This window comes from Heterocephalus glaber, unplaced genomic scaffold (assembly GCF_053883595.1).
Source record: "Heterocephalus glaber isolate CG9 unplaced genomic scaffold, H.glaber_assembly_v1.0 deba00001613, whole genome shotgun sequence".
Classification (NCBI taxonomy): domain Eukaryota; kingdom Metazoa; phylum Chordata; class Mammalia; order Rodentia; family Bathyergidae; genus Heterocephalus; species Heterocephalus glaber.
The window spans coordinates 39,867,549-39,888,797 of record NW_028258384.1 but is presented as its reverse complement, the minus strand read 5'-3'; the positions used below and the strand labels follow the sequence as shown (position 1 = coordinate 39,888,797).

Genomic DNA, 21,249 nt, shown 5'->3' with positions numbered 1-21,249 from the left:
GACTTTATTTCCATTTCTTATCATTTTTCCTTTCCCTTCTTTCCTTTCCCCTGCCCCTCCCACTACCCCTACCCTTTTGGACCTTTTCTTCCTATTTTACATTATTGATTATTCATTCTAATCATTGGTACATTTTAGTCATACAATAAAATGACATTCATCATTGGAAATTTGCACCTTTACATAGACTCTCTTGGTTCTTATTTTTGACCCTTGCCCAGCCCTCCCTTCAACCACTCCTGTCCTCCCTATTTACAAAGATTTTGTTCCTATTTTTCCATTTTCTCATATTAATCCCATTCCCTTCTATCCTTTCCCCTAGCCCTCCCACTTCCTTCCCTTTTGCCCCTTTTCTTCCTATTTCACATTACCTATTAAACATTTAGTCCTTATTTACACTTTCAGTTTCTCACACCAGAGAAACTGTTCGGTATTTAAACATGTGTGTCCTATTTATTTCACTTAAGACTATTGCCTCAATGTGCATCCACTTCACTATAAATGTCTCTAATTTCTCATTTTTTATGGCTGAGTAGTACTGCATTTTATAAAAAAAAAACCCACATTTTCTTGATCCAGTCTCCAGTGGATGGGCATTTGGGCTGTTTCCAAGTTTTAGCTATCACAAACTGTGCTGCTATGAGCATGGGTGCACATATATCACTGTAGTATGATTCTTTTAATGCTTTGGGGAAGATCCCCAGCAGTGGAATAGCAGGGTCAAATGGGACTTCCAGTCCTAGTTCTTTGAGGTATCTCCATACTGATTTCCACAGTGCTTGCATCAGTCTACACTCCCACCAGCAGCGGAGCAGGGTTCCTCTTTCCCCACAGCCCCCCCAGCATTTGTTATTGGTTGATTTCATGATAGCAGCCATTCTTTCTGGAGTGAGGTGAAACCTCAGCGTTGTTTTCATTTGCATCTCTCAAATGACCAGTGATGTTGAACATTTTTTCATGTATTTATTTGCTATTTCTACTTCTTTGTCTGAGAAATGTCTGTTCATTTCACATGCCCATTTTTGGATTGGGTCTTTAAATTTGGGAGGTTTGATCTTTTTAAGTTCTTTATAGATTTGAGATAGTAGGTCTTTGTCTGAGGAAGAGCAGGTGAAGATTTTTTCCCACATTGTGGGTTGTCTCTTCGCACTGCTGGTGGTTTCTCTTGCTGTGTAGAAGCTTTTCAATAAGAAGAGATCCCATTTGTTGATTGTTTGTGCTAGTTCACGGGCAGCTAAGGTTTTGTTCATAAAATCTTTTCCTACACCGATGTCTTCAAGGGTTTTATCTAACCTCTGTTCCAACTGCTTCAGAGTTTCTATTTTAATATTTAGATCTTTAATCCATTTTGATTTTAGTTTAGTGCATGGTGAGAGATACAGGTCTAGTTTTAATCTTTGGCAAGTTGAAGCCCAATTTTTCCAGCACCATTTATTAAAGAGGCTATCTTTCCTCCAGTGAGGGTGTTTGGCTCCTTTCTCCAAGATGAGATGGCTGAGTGTGTCTGGTGTTGTTTCTGCATCTTCTAATCTGTTCCACTGGTCCTCAAGTCTGTTTCTTTGCCAGTACCATGCTGTTTTTATCACAGTAGCTTTGTAGTATACTTGCAGCTTGGGGATTTTGATACCCCCTGCCATGTCTCTGTTACCTAGAATTGCTTTTGCTATTCTGGGCCTCTTCTTGCTCCAAATGAATTTTTGGGTTGTTTTCTCGAGGTCTATGAAGTATGCTGCTGGGATCTCAATTGGAATTGCATTAAATCAATATAGCAGTTTTGGAAGTATGGCCATTTTCACTATATTAATCCTTCCTAACCAGGAGCAGGGGATGTCTGTCCATTTTCTGATATCATCTTCAATCTCTCTTTTCAGAGTGCCATAGTTTTCAGAGAAGAGGTCTTTGATTTCTTTTGTTAGGATGATTCCTAGGTATTTCAGTTTTTCTGATGCTATTGTGAAAGGAATTATTTGCCCTATTTCTGTCTCAGTGAGTCTGTCATTGGTGTAGAGGAAAGCTATTGATTTTTGTGTGTTGACCTTGTAACCAGCTACTTGACTGAATTTGGTTATTAAGTCTAGAAGACTTTTGGTGGAGTTCTTGAGGTCTTCTATATAGAGTATCATATCATGTGCAAATAATGACAATTTGACTTCTTCATTACCTATCTTTATTCCTTTTATTTCTTTCTCTTGTCTAATTGCTGTGGCTAATGTTTACAGAACTGTATTGAACAAGAATGGTGATAGTGGACATCCTTGTCTTGTTCCTGATTTTTAGTGTGAAGGATTTCAGTTTTTGACCATTTAGTATGATATCAGCTGTTGGTTTTTCATAGATGGCTTCTATCAGTTTGAGGTAGAGACCATCTATTCCAATTTTGTGTAGGGTTTTTATCATAAATGCATGTTGGATTTTGTCAAATGCTTTTCCTGTGTCTATGGATATAATCATATGGTTTTTGTCCTTGGCTCTATTGATATAGTGTATTACATTGATTGATTTGTGTATATTGAACCATCCCTGCATACCTGGGATGAATCCCAGTTGATCAGGGTGTATGATCTTGATGATCTTCTGCATTCTCTTTGCCAGGATCTTATTAAGGATTTTTGCATCTATGTTCATTAGTGAGATTGGCCTATAGTTCTCTTTTTCAGTTGGGTCTTTCTGTGCTTTGGGGATCAAGGTGATGCTTGCTTCCAGGAATGAATTTGAGAGTATTGCTTCCCTTTCAATTTCACTGAAGAGTTTAAACAGTAGTGGCAGTAGTTCCTCTCTAAATGTCTTGTAGAATTCAGCAGTGAAGCCATCAGGGCCCGGGCTTTTCTTGGCTATTACTTTTCATCAAAATCAATTTTTGTATTTCATAAAACAATACATAATTAAGGTTTAAAATGCCAAGTCAGTCTTTTACCTGACCTCAATCCTAATTCCCCAAAGAGATCATTAAGTTTTTTTTGTATTCTCCAGAATTTTTGATAGTTATAAAAATATGTGTTTCCGACTAGGATCTGTCTGGCTGCATAGCTATGTGCCTAGCTATACTGTTGTGTACTTTGAGATTTTTACCCACCCATATCTCTTGGAGAGGTGTATATATAGATCTTCCTTCTACAGTTTAGGTATGCCATATTTTTCCATTTGAGGACTAGCTTATGCTCCATGAGGGCAAGAATTTTTGTCTGATATTTAATGCTCTCTCCCCAGTGACTGCTTGAATAGTATCAAGTAGTAGGCCTTGAATAGTTAGTTGTTAAATGACTGACACACATAATTTTAATCAATTTTCTATTTATTTATGCACAGTTAGTTTGCTTCCAGTATAGGGCTTTTCCAAAACATATTTCATTGGTCAACCTTATATATGTGCTTTAAAATACCGAGTGTATCTGGACACATCTCTAGAGTGGAATTATTAGGTTAACATTTATATATTTTTTAATTTTTCAAAAGTTAGTAATGAGTTAAATGACCTCCAAAGACACACTTCCAAGTTATCCTATAACCAACAGTGTGAGTTTTTCTGTTGTCCCACCATCTTTTCAGTATTGGGGATCATCAACATGTTAAATTTTTTTACTCCGGTATCTTGTTTTAATCTGCAGTTCAAATCTTATGAAGAGTATTAAACATCATTTCATTTTCATTTGTTATTTAAAATAATATATTTAATTAAAGCAACTTCCTTTTTGATGCTGGTCATCAAACCCAGGGCCTCAATCATGCTGGGGAAGTGCTCTACCGCTGAGCTGCATCCTCCTCTTAAAACAACTTCAAGAGGTAACAGTGTCTAATTTACAATTATAATCCTTGAACATTTTTAAACTATCGACCATTTTTTCTAAGTCTATTTTAATTTTGAAGCCATGGCCCTGAATATAATGTCTCAGAAATTTAACTTGGCATGTCTTAGCTTGGAGTCAAAGTTCTTCCTAGCAGCACATCTCACACTCCGGGAGAGGCTGGCCATCAAAGGACCCCGTGCTGCTTGTCTTTGAGAGCCTAGTTCTGAGGATATACCCTCTTCCTTCATCTACTGGAGGAGAAATACAGAAGGAAGGACAGAGAATAAAATGCCTGTCCATTCATTTCATCCTAACTTTGTTTTTCTTTTCTGAATGTGAACTGAAGAAGAACAAAACAATGTTAACAATAATGATTAAGATGTATAGTCCATACATTATATCACATAATCATTGATGACAGGCAGTGAGGAAATAACTGAAGGAGCAAAGTTTTTGAGTAGGTGCTTATTAACTTGCCCATGTACACAGTGATTGGGATTGGCAGAATTAAGATTCAAAGCCAGGTCCAAGAGACTCTGTGGCATAGTTCCTAACCACTTCTTAGATGCCATGATTATTATTCAATAATAAATGCTTTCATTTATTGACACATATAGACATGTTGTCATTTATATCATGCAATCATAGGCAGGATTTTGGGAAGGTTATTGTATCATGGGAACATTACAGCTGATTTGTGTTAGAGGGTGAGGTCTTGTGGGAAGAGGCAGGTAACTTGGATTGTGACCCTTCCTGGCTCTTTCCTTTCTGCTTCCCCACCACTAAGAGATAAGCAGCTATTGCTCTGCCATGTCCCATATGCCAGGCTGTCTTACCTTGGAGGCCGCCAAATAGTGATTGAAATGTGAGCCAAAATAAACCTCTCATACTTTAATTTGCAGGATTTGGGCACTGTGTCTCAGAGACAAAGAAAGTAACTAAGACAGGGATCATGTTAATTGCTTAAAAATTATTGCACAATACTACAAATATTTTTAAAAGATAAGAAATAATGCAATGAACACCCCTGTCTATCATTAACTGAGTTAAGGTCACTCAGCTGGTAGAGTGGCTGAGCTGGGATTCAAATCCCAGATTAAGAAATAAAACCTTACCAGTGTGACTGAATCCCTTTGCATATGGTGCCCCAATTATACCTCCCCATCTCTCCAACAGGGCTAACTTATATTGAATTTATAGATTTTAAATGTTGTGTACATTCAACATGGTGATTGTGCTTTGTACTTTATATTCATCATCATATTTAATTCTTTTTTTTTTTACATGCTCTCTTGGTTCTCATTTTTCCCCCTTCCCTTGCCCTCCCTTCAACCACTCCAGCCCTCCCTATTTACAAAGATTTTTGTTTACTTTTTTCATTTTCTCATATTAATTCCATTCCCTTCTTTCCTTTCCCCTACCCCTCCCACTTCCCCATCTCCTTTGCCCCTTTTCTTCCTATTTCACATTATCTATTATACCTTTTAGTCTTTATTTACGCTTTCAGTTTCTCAAACTAGAGAAAATATTTGGTAATTGCACATGTGTGTCCTATTTATTCCACTTAAGATTATCGCCTCAATGTGCATCCATTTAGCTATAAATGTCTCTAATTTCTCACTTTTTATGGCTGAGTAGTACTCCATTTTATAAAAAAGCCACATTTTCTTGATCCAGTCTCCAGTTGATGGGCATTTGGGCTGTTTCCAAGTTTTAGCTATTACAAACTGTTCTGCTATGAACATGGGTGCACATATATCACTGTGGTATGATTCTTTTAATTCTTTGGGGAAGATCCCCAGCAGTGGAATAGCAGGGTCAAATGGGACTTCCAGTCCTAGTTCTTTGAGGTATCTCCATACTGATTTCCACAGTGCTTGCACCAGTCTGCACTCCCACCCGCAGTGGAGCAGGGTTCCTCTTTCCCCACAGCCCCCCCAGCATTTGTTATTGGTTGATTTCATGATAGCAGCCATTCTTTCTGGAGTGAGGTGAAATCTCAGCGTTGTTTTCATTTGCATCTCTCGAATGACCAGTGATGTTGAACATTTTTTCATGTATTTATTTTCTATTTCTACTTCTTTGTCTGAGAAATGTCTGTTCATTTCACATGCCCATTTTTGGATTGGGTCTTTAAATTTGGGAGGTCTGATCTTTTAAAATTCTTTATAGATTCGAGATAGTAGACCTTTGTCTGAGGAACCGCTGGTGAAAATTTTTTCCCACATTGTGGGTTGTCTCTTCACAATGCTGGTGGTTTCTCTTGCTGTGCAGAAGCTTTTTAGTAAGAAGAGATCTCACTTATTGATTGTTTGTGCTAGTTCATGGGCAACTAAGGTTTTGTTCATAAAGTCTTTTCCTACACCAATGTCTTCAAGAGTTCTACCTAACCTCTGTTCAAGCCTGTTCAGCATTTCTGTTTTAATATTTAGATCTTTAATCCATTTCAATTTTAGTTTAGTGCATGTTGAGACACATAGGTCTAGTTTTACTCTTTGGCAAGTTGAAACCCAATTTCTCCAGCACCATTTATTAAAGAGGCTATCTTTCCTCCAGTGAGGGTGTTTGACTCCTCTGTCAAAGATGAGGTGGCTGAGTGTGTTTGGAGTTGTTTCTGCATCTTCTAATCTATTCCACTGGTTCCTCAGGTCTGTTTCTTTGCCAGTACCATGCTGGTTTTATCACAGTAGCTTTGTAGTATAGTTTCAAGTTGGAGATTGTAATACCCCCTTCCATGTTTCTGTTACCTAGAATTCCTTTTGCTATTCTAGGTCTCTTCTTGTTCCAAAAGAATTTTTGGATTGTTTCCTCAAGGTCTATGAAGTATGCTGCTGGGATCTCAATTGGGATTGCATTAAATCTATATAGCAGTTTTGGAAATATGGCCATTTTCACTATGTTGATCCTACCTACCCAGGAGCAGTGCATGTCTTTCCATTTTCTGATATCCCCTTGAATCTCTTTTTTCAAAGTGCTATAGTTTTCAGAGAAGAGGTCTTTGATTTCTTTCATTAAGTTGGTTGCAAGTATTTCAGTTTTTTGGATGCTCTTCTGAAAGGAATTGTTTGCCCTATTTCTCTCTCAGTGCATCTGTTGGTGTAGAGGAAAGCTATTGATATTTATGTGTTGTCCTTGTATCCAGCTACTTGAGGGAATTTGGTATTTAAGTCTAGAAAACTTTTGGTGTAGTTCTTGTGGTCTTTGATATAGAGTATCATGTCATCTGCAAATAATGACAATTTGATTTCTTCATTTCCTATATTTATTCCTTTTATTTCTTTCTCTTGTCTAATTGCTGAGCCTAAAACTATATTGAACAGGAGTGGTGATAGTGGACATCCTTGTCTTGTTCCTGATTTTAGTGTGAAGGATTTCATTTTTCGACCATTTGTTATGATATTGGCTGTTGGTTTTTCATAGATGGCTTTTATAAGATTGAGGTAGAAACCATCTATTCCAATTTTTTGTAGGGTTTTATCATAAATGCATGTTGGATTTTGTCAAACGGTTTTTCTGCCTCTATTGAGATCATCATTTGGTTTTTGTCCTTGGCTCTATTGATATGGTGTACTACATTGATTGATTTGCATATGTTGAACCATCCCTGCATCCCTCTGATGATTCCCACTTGGTCAGGGTGTATGATCTTCCTGATGATCTGCATTCTATTTGCCAGTATCTTTTTAAGGAATTTTGCATCTATGTTCATTAGTGAGATTGGCCTATAGTTCTCTTTTTCAGTTGGGTCTTTCTCTGCTGTGGGGATCGAGGTGATGCTTGCTTCCAGGAATGAATTTGGAAGTATTGCTTCCCTTTCAATTTCACTGAAGTGTTTAAACAGTAGTGGCAGTAGTTCCTCTAAATGTCTTGAAGAATTCAGCAGTGAAGCCATCAGTACTCGGGCTTTTCTTTGTTGGTAAGTTTTTAATTGCGTTTTCAAATTCATTGATTGATATTGGGTTGTTTAGAATTTTTAGGTCTTCTTCATTGAACTTTGTTTATTCATACATATCTAGGAATCTGTCCATTTCTTCTGTGTTTTCCATTTTATTGGCGTATAGGTTCTCAAATTAGGTGTTGAGGATCCATCCTCTGGATTTCTGCTGAGTCTGTTGCAATTTCATCCTTTTCATTCCAAATTGCATGGATTTGGGCCTTTTCCTTCCTTTTTCTGATAAGGTTTGCTAAGGGTTTGTCAATTTTGTTTATTCTTTTGAAGAACCAACTCTTGGCTTCATTGATTTTCTGTATCATTCTCTTTGTCTCCATTGCATTGATTTCTGCCCTGATCTTTATAATTTCCTCCTTTCTATTGGCTTTGGGTTTGTCCTGCTCTTCTTTTTCTAGAAGCTTGAAGTTCAGCCTCAGGTTGTTTAATCGAGCTCCCTCTGTGTTCTTAATGTGAGTATTCACTGCTATGAATTTCCCTAGTAAGACTGCTTTCATTGTTTCCCATAGATTCTGATATGTTGTATTGTCATTGTCATTTAATTGAAGGAACATTCTGATTTCTTCCTTAATTTCCTCTGTGACCCATTGGTTATTCAGAATTGTGTTGTGCAATTTCCATGTGTTTATGAAGTTTTTGTGATTTCTTTTGCTATTGATCTCCAATTTCATCACACTATGGTCTGATAATACACAGGGGAAAACTTCAATTCCTTTGCACTTACCTAAATATGTTCTATGAGTGAATACGTGGTCTATTTTGGAGATTGACCCATATGCAGCTGAAAATAATGTGTATTCTGATTTTTTTAATTCTTTTTTTCCATTAAGTTTATTGGTACATCTTAGGTATAAAATACAGTTACATTCATCATTGGGATCTTGTACCAGTACATGAGTATCTTGGTTCTTATTTTTTTCCCCTTCCTCTGCCCTCCCTTCACCCCCTCCACCTTTCCCTATTTACAAAGATTTTGTTTCCATTTTTCTCCTTTTCTCATATTTTTTCTTTTCCCTTCTTTCCTTTCCCATACCCCTCCCACTTCCCCTGCTCCTTTAGACCTTGTCTTCCTATTACACAATATCAATTATACATTTTTAAAATTACAATATCAATATATAGGAAACATTACCATAGATTTTACAGAATTCAAAAGGAGATACGAAGCACATTACAAAAATATTTTTTTGAAATAAGTTTGAGAACTCCTAAGAAGTACCTTGGAAGACAAATTAATGAAACTGACTCTGGATGAAATATAAAATTTGAATAGCACCTATTAAAGAACATATATCCCTAGCTTGAAAACATGCGTATATGACAACAACAGGCTCATATACATTTGAACTGATAAATTATATCAAACATTTAAAGCAGAAAAAAGAAGGAACACTTCTCCCTTCATGTTAGGAAATCAACATTGTGCTAATCCTAAAACTGGATAAAGATAATAGAAGAAAAATTATGAACATAGATAGAAATTTGTTTAACAAAACAAACTATTAGAAGTTAGATCTGGCAGTAGGTAGAAAATGGTTTTATTATAGGGATGGCATTGTTGGTTCAGCATTGGAAGATCCACCCCCAATGGTCATCATTTTAACAGAGGAAAGGAAAAAGCCATATGATCCTGTCACTAGTTGGAGAAAAAGTATTGGACTAAATTCTACAGCTGTTCATAGTAAAAGCTATCAGGAAACTAGAAGTAGAACAGAACCTTCTCAACAGATTAAAGACATGTACTCCATACTTCCAGCAAAAATGCCTTATATGAATGGAGAAGATGCAATGCTTTCTCCCTAAGGTGGGGAAGAAGGGCAGATGTGTCTACTCTTCATCTGTCCATTAAACTTTGAAATATAGGCCAAACCAAAATAATCTGACAATAAAATGACACAATTAGGATAGGATTGGCAAGGTAGAAGTAAAATCTTTATATGTAGATGAAATGATCATCTACAGAGAAAATAGTAAGAAAGCTCTAGGAGCCCCTAGAACTTGTATTTGAATTTAGCAGGATTAGAAAACACAAGGTATATATAAAAATTCAGGTCTATGTATACTTGCTATAAATTAAGAATTGGATATTGAATTTTAAAAGTTATGTAGGAGTACAAAGGACCTAGAAAAATAAAGAGTAAAAGAAAAAAAAACATTGTTGGAAGACTTTTAGTACCTAATTTTAAGACTTCCTCTAAAGCTACAATAATCAAGCAGTGTTGGTGTAAGGAAAGACATGTATATCATTGGAATAAAACAGATAATCTGGAAATAGAACCACACATATATGGTCCATTGAGTTTTGAAAGATAATTTAACATTAACCTTTTGTAGAATATAAACTCAATTCAAGAGCAGAGGAAAAGTTAGTGTTTTCAGCAAATGGCTCTAGAACACCTGGTATCCATGTGTATTCTGATTTTGTGGGGTGAAACACTATAAACATCTGTTAAATTCATGTGATCAAGAGTTTGATTGAGTTCTAGTATTTCATTGCTTGTTTTTTGTCTAGTTGTTCTTTCTATTTGTGACAATGGGTTATTGAGGTCTCCCACTACTATTGTATTAGTGCTTATATGGTTTTTCATGTCCTTTAGTATTTGTTTTGTATAGTTGGGTGCACTAGTGTTTGGTGCATAGATATTTATTTTTGTCATCTCTTCCTTTTGGATTGTTCCCTATATAAGGATACAGTGTCCTTCTTCATCTCTCTTAATCAATGTGGGTTTGAAATCCACTTGGTCTGCAAAGAGGATAGCTACTCCTGCTTTTTTTGGGGTTCCCATTACCTGGAGTATTGTTTTCCACCCTTTAACTTTCAGTCTATGAATTTGTTTTTGAATTGAGTGTGTTTCTTATATGCAGCATATTTTTGGATCTTGCTTCTTGATCCATTCTGCCAGTCTATTTCTTTTGATTGGTGAGTTGAGATCATTAACATTGATGGTTATAACTGATACGTATTGAGTTATCATTGTCATGACTTTTTCTTTTTGTTTAATTCTCCCCTCTGCTTTTTAATTTCTCGTCATGCCTGGTGGATTCATTCTGCTAGGCTTCCTGGGGTTGTGATCGTCATTGTCTTTTCCTAGTCTTTTGTTTAAAAATTTTTGGAGTGCTTATTTGGTATTCACGAAGTTCCTAAGGTGCTCTTTGTCCTGAAAGTATCTTATCTCTCCATCAATTTTGAAAGATGGTTTTGAAGGGTACATCAATCTGGGTTGAAAGTTGTTTTCCTTTAGGGCTTGAAACACATCACTCACCAAGCTCTTCTTGCCTAAAGGTTTGCATTGAGAAGTCTGCTGTGATTCTAATGGGCTTTCCTTTTTATGTGATTTGTTTCTTTTCGCTAACTGCTTGTAGAATTTTGTTCTTTTGTTGGGTTTCTGGAATCTTAACGATTATATGCCTATGTGTAGATTTTTTTTGATCAAGGCTATTTGGAGTCCTATATGCCTAGCTTATCTGTATGGCAAGTTCGTTTTCCCTGCTTGGGAAGTTTTCTTCCATCACTTCTGTGAGCAGTTATTTTTTATGTCATCTGCACTCTCTCCTATTTCTTCACTGACTCAAATCAGTCTTATATTATTCTTCATTGCATCATCTAGCAGCTGCTGGATTGATTTCTCATGGTCCCTTACAATTTTAAAGAAATTTTTCTTTTCCTTGTCACTAATTTCAATCTTATCTTCTATGTCTGAAATTCTATCTTCACATTAGCTCATTCTACTGCATAGACTTTCAATGGGTTTTTAATCTCCTGGAAATCTGTTTGCATCTGTTTTATGGATTCAATTTGTTTCCTATGTTGGGATTCCATCATGATCCTTAGCTCCTCTATTTTTTAATCTGTGTCCTCTCTAGATTTATTAATTATGTCTTGCATTATCAGCACAATCTCTGCTGTTATGTGAAAAATTATTTCTGATTTCATTTTTTCCAGTTCCTCTTTCGTTGCTCGTTTAGGGAATCCAGATGGTTGAGTATCAGAGTGTTCTATCTCGGTTCCCTTTGGTGTTGCTGTAGGTGATCTGGAAGTCTGGTTCTGAGGCTTGTTTACATGTCTTCTCATTTCGATGGAGGGGAAGGGGTGCTGCTGGCACCTGCGCGGCTCACCTCCTTTTTGCTGGGAGCTGTGGCATGCCTACCCGGAAGCCTCCTCTGGGCTGAGAACTATAGCATGCTGACCCAGAAGCCTCCTCCATGCTGGGAGCCATGGCACACCTACCCTGAAACCTCCTCTGGGATGGAAGCTGTGGCACACTGACACGGAAGCCTCCTCCATGCTGGGAGCTGTTGCACACCTACCCCGCAGCCTCCTCTGGGCTGGGAGCTATCCATAATATTTAATTCTTTAAATGATTCCATGAGGTTGGTTTTATCTACTGGTACTACCCTGAGATAAGAATAAGACCCTCATAACCCTTGCACTAAAACCACAAAGCTTTTGGTGTCAGTTTTAACAAGGCTGCACCTACCTTTATACTGCTTGACGTATTTAGCTACATGTAGCATATTTTTATACAGCATTATAGAATGTCTGAACAAAATGTTTCTTGGTAATTATTTGGATTTGGCCGGTTCCTTATTTTCTCCCATCTTAAATATCACTACCTCAAATGTCCTCTACCAACATATCTTCTATCATAGCAACTATTTGGTTTCCTTTGTAGCACTAATAAAAATCTGTGATATTTTTGGTTTGTTCATTTAATTGAGCATAAAGAGCCCAAGATTGCTTGTTTATATAAACCCACTCTTTTGGAAATTAATCTACTCACGGGAGATCGGACCCAGTCTTGTGAGATAGGATTAATCAATTCATAAGGATAGATAGAATCTTCTTGATCTAATTATCTTCTGCTAGGCCTCACTTCTTCAAGGTTCTACCATACCAACACTGCCACATTGGGAACCACGCTTCTAGGGCATGAACCATATTCAAATCCCAGAAGCTTTATTTTATAGAAAGGTAAATCAAGGTCAAGAAAGCTTAAGTAACTTGCCTATGGTCATTCAACTGATGCAGTGGCAGAGGGGAGGTTCTAATCCTACATGTCTGGCTTAGGCAGCATTATCCAACAGAAGATTCTGCAATGTTGGAATTATTCTGTGTCTTGATGTCCAATGTGTTGCTAGTCACATGTTGTTATTAAGCAACAGAAATATGGTTGGTGGGACTGAGGGGTTGAATTAGTAATTTTAATTTTATTAAATAAATACCTACTTTGCTTAATCCAATTTAATTTTATTAATTTAAATGTGATAGTCTCAGCATGGCTAGTGGCTACCATATTGGGTGGCAAGACTTGAGATTCTATGCCTTTTTTTTTGAGACAGGGTCTTGCTTTGTGGTACAAGCTGCTTTGAACTCAATATGTAGTCTGGGCTGGCCTTGAAGCTACCTCAACCTTCCAAGTGCTGAGATTACAGACATGTGCTACCATGCCCAACTAAGATTCTATGGTCTTTTTTAAAATTTTATTTTATTGGTAGATTTTAAGTATACAATATAATGACATTCATCACTGGAAATTTGCACTTTTACATAATCCCTCTTGGTTCCTATTTTTCTCCCTTCCCCTGCTCTCCCCTCAACCCCTCCATCTCTCCCTATTTACAAAGATTTTTGTTTACTTTTTTCATTTTCTCTTATTAATTCCATTCCCTTCCTTCCTTTCCCCCACCCCTCCCACTTCCCCTTCTCCTTTGCCCCTTTTCTTCCTATTTCACATTGTCTATTTTAATTTTAGTCCTTATTTACACTTTCAGTTTCTCACACTAGAGAAACTATTCAGTATTTACACGTGTGTCCTATTTATTTCACTTAAGAGTAATACCTCAATGTGCATCCATTTAGCCATAAATGTCTCTAATTTCTCATTTTTTATGGCTGAGTAGTACTCCATTTTATTAAAAAAACATATTTTTTTTTAATCCAGTCTCCTGTTGGGCATTTGTGCTGTTTCCAAGTTTTAGTTATTACAAACTGTGCTGCTATGAACATTGGTGTGCATATATCACTGTGGTATGATTCTTTTAAATCTTTGGGGAAGATACCCAGCCAGAGAATAGCTGGGTCAAATGGGACTTCCAGTCCTAATTCTTTGACATATGAGATTTTATAGTTTTAACTGTTATGGTCCTTTGTAGAGGAGAACTCAAAAATAGACTCAGAAAGAATTGCTAGAAAAGCATAACAAGAAAATCAAGGGTGTGAGATCACAGGAACCAATAGAAAAAAAATATATCGAAGAGGGTGTAGTCAACTGTGTTTAACGCTATTGCAAGTTACTAAATAAGGACAGAGAAGTGGCCACTGGAGTTGGCCAAAGGTAAACTTTTTTAGAAAAATAGGTACTGGAGATATTGTGAGATCAGCAAAATGAAGGCAGTGTGTATACACAATTCTTTCAAAAAGTTTTGCTGTCAAGCTGAGGATGTAACTCAGTAGTTGATCCTTAGCACTACAAAGAAAATGTCTTGCTGTGTAAGAGGACAGAGAAATTGGACAGTAGGTGGAGGAACAGGTAGGATGAAGAGAGACTTTTTCCAAGATGGTCAAATACTTGAATGCAACTGGGAATGGTCCTATAGTAGAGAAAAACTGGTACAGAAAAGTCCTTGAGCAAGTGAAGGTGTAATGAAGTTCCGTTTCATTATATTATAAAGAAATCCAAGTAAAGATCTTGAATCAAAAACAATTGATTTTGTAATACGCATATTTTAGCTTTGGTAAGACTTTTAAAATCCTCTTAAATCAGGAGAAGGTGCAGCCGCGCAGCGGGCCAGGCACGCTGAGACGGTTCTGGGCTCTGCTGGGGCCCTCACGTCCTACCGCGCGTCTGGTCGGCATGTCTCTGGGGCAGCGCCTGGCCCGGCTGGCCGGCTGGCTGCAGGAGCCGCAAAAGGTGGCCCGCTTCCAGCGGCTGTGCGGCGTGCAGCCGCAGCAGCCCCGCGAAGCTGAGGCGCCCGAGGCGCCCCTGGCCGGAGCCCCCAGCCGCCAAGACGTGGTCGTGGCCCGCCAAGCCCGGGTACAGCGGCGGCGGCACCCCCAACGGCTTGCGCAACAGGCTGGCGGCCGAGCTGGGCCTGGGCGCGGCACGGGCGCCCATCGCTGCAACTCGCTGACGGGCGAGGAGGGTGAGCCAGCGCGCGTGAGCAACTGGCCGCTCTACTACCTGTTCTGCCTGGGCACCGAGCTGGGCAACGAGCTCTTCTACATCCTCTTCTTCCCCTTCTGGATCTGGAACCTGGACCCCCTGGTGGGCCGCAGGCTGGTGATCGTCTGGGTGATGGTCAAGTACCTGGGCCAGTGCACCAAGGATGTGATCCGCTGGCCGCGGACCGCCTCGCTGCCTGTGGTCAAGCTGGAGGTGCTGTACAGTTCCGAGTATGGCCTGCCCTCTACCCACGCCATGTCCGGCACCACCATCCCCATCGCCCTGGTCCTGCTCACCTACGGCCGCTGGTAGTACCCTCTGCTGTACGGCCTGGTGCTCATTCCCTGCTGGAGCTCGCTGGTGTGCCTGAGCAGGATATATATGGGCATGCACTCCCTGCTGGACATTATTGCTGGCTACCTATACTCCATTTTAATCTTGGCTGCCTTCTATCCATTTCTGGACCTGATTGACAACTTCAACCAAACTCACAAATATGCTCCATTGATTATCATTGGGCTCCATTTAGCTTTGGGGATCTTTTCTTTCACTCTGGACACCTGGAGCACATCCTGAGGAGACACAGCCCAGATTTTAGGAAGTGGTGCTGTAATTGCATGTTGATCTCATGTTACCCACAGCATGGCTCTAATATTAGAACCTTCTGCAGACATTTTACCTCTGCCTACCCCTCCCATTACTCCGACTGTCTTTGCAAAAGCCATATTGCGGGTCCTCATAGGAATGGGAGTTGTACTCATAGAAATATAATGAAAAAGATCACCATTCCTTTGGCCTGTAAAATCTTTAAAATACCTTGTGATGATATTCAAAAAGCAAAACAGCACATGGAAGTTGAACTTCCTTATCGATATATTACCTATGGAATGGTTGGTTTCTCTATCACATTTTTACTTCCCTACATATTTTTGTTTATTGGTATCTCTTGATGGGGAAATATTTTTTTAATAAGGAAGGAGAGTATCAGTTACTGACATCTAAAAATATACTGTAAGTAAAAGGTCAGAGTTAGGCTTTGGCAAGTAAATTCTTAAGAGTCAGTACATTTTATCATTGCACATCCAGGCATTGTTTTGGGTGGACTGATCTATTTAACACTGAGAAAATGCTAAGTTTCCATTTAGAATGTTCATATGTTTGGAGAGTTTTATGCTTTTATGGATTCAAGTTATATATATAATATATATTAAGGTACATGATATGCAATCATATATCTAATATATGTTATACATAAAATAATATACCTGTTTTTTTAAACAGTAGGATGCATATTATAAAATCAAGAATAATATGCAAACAATTGTGCCTGTGTATTTGGAATTAATACAGGTATGTTGTTACTAACAAATAATGTTTAGGGCAGGGGATTTAGCTCAGTGGTTCCACCACCTGCCTTGCAAGCGCAAGGACCCGAGTTTGATCCCCAGTACCAAAAAAAAGAGAAACAAACCCTGACCCTAGCACCAGCTGTGTGGCATGGGATGGTCACTTCTTGGGCCAGAGACTTAGCTCAGCGGTTCTGCCACCTGCTTTGCAAGCTCAAGGTCCCAAGTTCGATCCCCTGTACCAAAAAAAAAAAAAAAACCACAACAAATAATGTTTAGAGTTTATTTACTATGGGAGCCATTTCCTAACTGAATTGCATAATTACTAGACCAGAATTCTTATGCTACCACATACTGATTCACTGCCTCTTTTTACACTGCCACCATCTTTCATGTTACCCATGAGGTTGAACATGGGGAGCATTTTTAATGGAACAAACTTTAGGATTTGTTTTTGGGGTCCTTTTTTTTTAAGTTCTGTACACTGTATTGAATGTACTTCTTTTGCAACTGTTTTGGGCATCAGTTTAATAAATCAGGTACTGAATTTTATTGCTTGCTAATTGTGCCTTTCTGTTGCTGACTTAAATACCATGTGTAGTGTGATATAAAAGTAAGACTCTAAGTTGCATATACCTAGGCAAATATTTTAAAAATATATGTCAAACTAACAGGGATCAAAGTAAACCACCAGTATGTAACTCTTTAGTCTTTCTTTAGAAAGAAATTGAACTGGGCTAAAATTTCTCACTAATTTAGTGGAAAGCTAAATAGATAAATATTTCCATTTTTGTAGGTATTTTTCTGTGTACTGTAAGTTATAAGAACAAGATGTATTTTTGTACATTGTCTTGATTGTTTATACTACAAGTAGATGTTTCCAGTGCATGGAGAGGGTATTGGAGTTTATAGATGGAACAGTGCACATGCTTCCTATGTAAACAAACTGTTTCTTTAAATTACTTGGAAAGGATTGGATTTCCCACAATTAACTTTTAATACCTACTTACTAGCTATAAAAGATAAATTGTAAAAATAAAAATCTAAAAGTAGTATTAGTAGTTTAGATCCTTTTTTTTCCAACTTTTTATTTTCACAGTGGAAAATTTGAGTATAGTGTGTATAGTATTAAACTATTCTTTTTTCTTTGTGTGCCTTTATATTTGAAGTGTGATTGTAATTAGTTTAACGTTAAGTTTATTTGTAGTAAAATTTTCATAAAGAAGAAAATTGCCAGGCGTGGTGGAGCATACCTGTAATCCCAGCATTCAGGAGGCTGAGGCTGGAAGATGGCGGTGAGTTTGAGGCCAGCCTCATCTGCATAGTGAGTTCAAGGTCAGCCTGAATTACTGAATTAAATAGTGAGACTTTGTCTCAAGAAAAGAAAAGAAAATTAACTTTCCATATAAATGAATATCAAGTATGAGATTACTGATTTTAGTGCAATATTTATATGGTTATCCAGAAGTAGCAATTAAGATGTTTCTATTTTGGACAACATAATTATTTGAACTCATATTTTTATAATCCTGATTGAGAATTTAAGGGCATGGTAATTTTTACCAAAACTGAATCTGATAATTTTAAGTAAAGCAATTGAATTTAGGCTGTTTACTTATTAGTTGAAAAGAAACCAGGGCACCTAGAAACTTGTGGGTACATTGGAAAATGTGACAACTTTTTGTTCAAAATGTGTAGTTAATGAATTGAATTTTAAGAATTGTTTCCCAAAATCTGGGTCTGTGTTAGCCTATTGATTTTTGTCTAGCTTAAAAAGTACTTGAAAATACTATTTCTTGGTATTTTGTTACTTCCTGTCCTATGACAGTTCTATGCTAAATGTATTTTAAAATAAAAGTCAAATTAAAAAAAAATAAAATAAAATCCTCTTAAATCATATCAAATGGTTGGTAGACAGGGACACCCAAGTGGGCCCCATTAAGAATTGAAAGAAGATAAATACCTCTAATGGGACATAGCTGTTTTTATGCAAGCTCATGAAACCATTGTCTTATCAATAGAACTTACATTTTAGCTAAGGTCTGCACCATCTGTCAATGAACAATATTTACAACATGTCCTCATGAATATAACTTAATCTGTTCCTCAAATACTTATGCATAACTAATGGTAATATGCGGTTCTTATAACGTGGAAGTACTGAGTCATGGAGAGTTAAGGTGATTTATATAACGTCATACAGCAAGTTAAAGGCAGAAGAGTGAATGGACCCCATCTCCTAGTTTACCACTGGCATGTGCTATACTGACTGTTGTTTCTCCATTGGTAAGGGAATGTATTGAGTCATTTGAGAATTTTTCTCTAAGGTACAGTTCTATTGTTTCCAGAAACAAATGTCTGAAATACCATAGTTTTGCATCCTATTTCCTTACTCCCATCTTCAGCCTCAGACCCCATTGATCTTTTAGTATTCTGGAATGCTTACTTCTTACATACTTCTTATTTCATTCATCCTTCTTGATAGAAAGAGATTGTATGTTTTTTAGGGGCATAGATGACAAATGATTGGAGAGAGGTTGGGAAAGACACAGTCCTGAAAACAAAAACATAATTACAAAAGGAATCCTAAACTCATTGCCTCCCAAAGGTCTGGCTTCCTTCTAGTGCCTCTCCTGTTGCTAAGATTTCTTCTCCTATATCTCTGTCTTTCTTGCAGCTCTCCAGCTGTCTCAGTATAGCCCTGATGTCTGCTCTCAAGTCACTTAACTGATTCTCATCCATTGGAGTCTTCAAATGAACAGTTTAGGAAATTGACTCTGATTCTTTTTTTCACATATAGGAGAAACTAATAATCAAATATTTAAAACAGAAAATCAGAAAAGATAACCATAAATATTCACTGAAACTTATAGTGGGAGGAACCTTATAGATAAATCAGTGGATTTAGTTATAGCTACTGAGCCAAATAAGGGCAGGTGACTATTTCAAGTACTCACAACTAGTCATCTGAGACTAGCTTCCCGACTCGCATACTCTGTACATATGGCTCAGTGGTAATCTCATATCTGTTTGTTGAATGAATCACCTATTCACTAAGAAGGGAAAATCAAGTACAATGCCCTTCTTGCACTTTAATTTTATTATGTAAATGAAAGATTTAACTGAGAAAGGTGCTTTGTCAGTTGTTAATTTGCCTGTAGCCCTCAAATGATTTCATGATTTTGAGCCCTGTCTTAGTCACTTTCCCATCATTGAGATGCAATAACTGACATCCACAACTTCAAGATGTTTGTTTTGGCTCTCGTTTCAGTCCATGGTTAGCTGGTTCTAAGGCAGGAAGGCATGGCAGATGAATAGCTCTTCACTTCACGGCACCCAGGAAGCAGAGAGCTAGAGAAGGAGACATACCGTTTTAGGCTATGCCCCCAGTGACCTACTTCCTCCAACCAGTCCCTGCCTTCCCACAGACAGGCAGCTATAGTGTGCCTATAATCTAATCACCTTCAAAACTCATGAGGCTTTGGGGGCCATTTTAGATCTACCAGAACAATCTCACACAAGTGAATACCTGAGAAGTCCAATGCTAAATTAATTGCTGCATTTAACTGCATCTTCTAGCCATCCTTCACCAAGCCTCTAATTGGCATCAAAAGTAGTGGGAGCCAGGAAAAAGAGAAGAAACTTGGAAGAACTCTTCCCAGAGAAGAGCAGGTATAGGTGGCCTAAGGGGTAAGAGTGGACTTTAGCATAATTATATCCTCAGATCTATGACCTGAGGCAAATTGTTTAGCATTTGTGAGCTTGTTGCCACTTTGTAGGGTTATTGTAAGGATTAATGAGATAATGCATGACATACTTTTAGTACAGTGTTTGGTATACAATAACTGGTCAATAGTTTCCATTTGGTGTCATCATTATCATTACACCGATTCAAGTTTTCTAAATTAAAATGTTCCCTGTACTTTAGTTTTCAGGGGAAAAAAAGACCTATTACAGCAAGGAGCCCATCTATATGAAAGACAAAAGGACAGGTTCACTATAGAAAGATCTGTGTTCAAATTTAAGCTCTGACACTTACTAGTTATGCAAATGGGGGCACAATACGTAACCTCTCTGTGTCTCCCTTAATGGGAATTGCTAATAATATTTTCCCCTATAGGATTATTGAGATGATTAAGTGAAATAATAGATACATACAAAACATAACAGGGTGTATTAAATATAACTTGTTTTTGGTAGGTAGTCAGACAAGTTCTTAAGAGCCTCTTTAGAGGGATGTCCCAGGCATGGCTTCTGGACTTACTCAACTTAGCCAAGGCCCGACAGCCAAGGCTTCACAAAGGCCATGTGTATATTCCCAATGTTTCCTCCCTCCGAGGCTCATTTCCTTTGCTTCCCATTATTTCCTCTCATTCTTGCCAGTTCAAAGCCTTTTTGGTGACTTAGGGTCTGACCTTTAAGGGTGCAGTTTTTAGGCATTTCCTGTTACCTTTTTTTTTTGTCAGTTTCCTTCTTTATGGGCAATCTTTTCTAGTGTTCATCAGAGCACAATGAGGCAACTTAACACATTCTCACATCCACCAAGGGACAGCAGAGTGTGGTAGAAACAGGCCTGGACAGGGTATATATGGGTTTGAATTTTCTTAGCTTGTTTGAACACATTACTTTCCCACTCTGAGTCTTGGTTTCTGTATTTTTACATAGAAAGCATTGAACTAAATGGATAACAAGAGATCCTAGATATTTACTAGCTCTCAATTGTGACTTATTCACTCTTTATGGTGAGACCTTTGAGCTACTTTCATATTTATCTATTTTGTTCTTAAAAAGCAGAAAAATATATTTCAAGTACTCTCACACACATATACACACACAGGATAGTTGTGGTAGGAGAATGACATGTTAAATTGTTTGACTGTAGTAATCATTTCATTATACATATACAAAAACATCATGTTATACATATCAAATATACCAAAAAATTAAAAAAAAATCTACTTAAGACATCTTTCTTCAAAGAAAGGAGACTTTAATAATCACTCAGT

The 21,249-nt window shown here is 37.7% G+C and overlaps 1 protein-coding gene and 1 pseudogene across 1 annotated transcript in view; both read left to right on the top strand.

Moving 5' to 3' along the window:
• Lhfpl1 (LHFPL tetraspan subfamily member 1) overlaps positions 1-21,249 on the top strand; it is a 78,326-nt gene that overhangs the window by 37,298 nt on the left and 19,779 nt on the right. The gene's annotated exons all lie outside the window — the stretch shown is intronic.
• Positions 14,589-15,847, top strand: LOC101707425 (sphingosine-1-phosphate phosphatase 1 pseudogene; annotated as a pseudogene).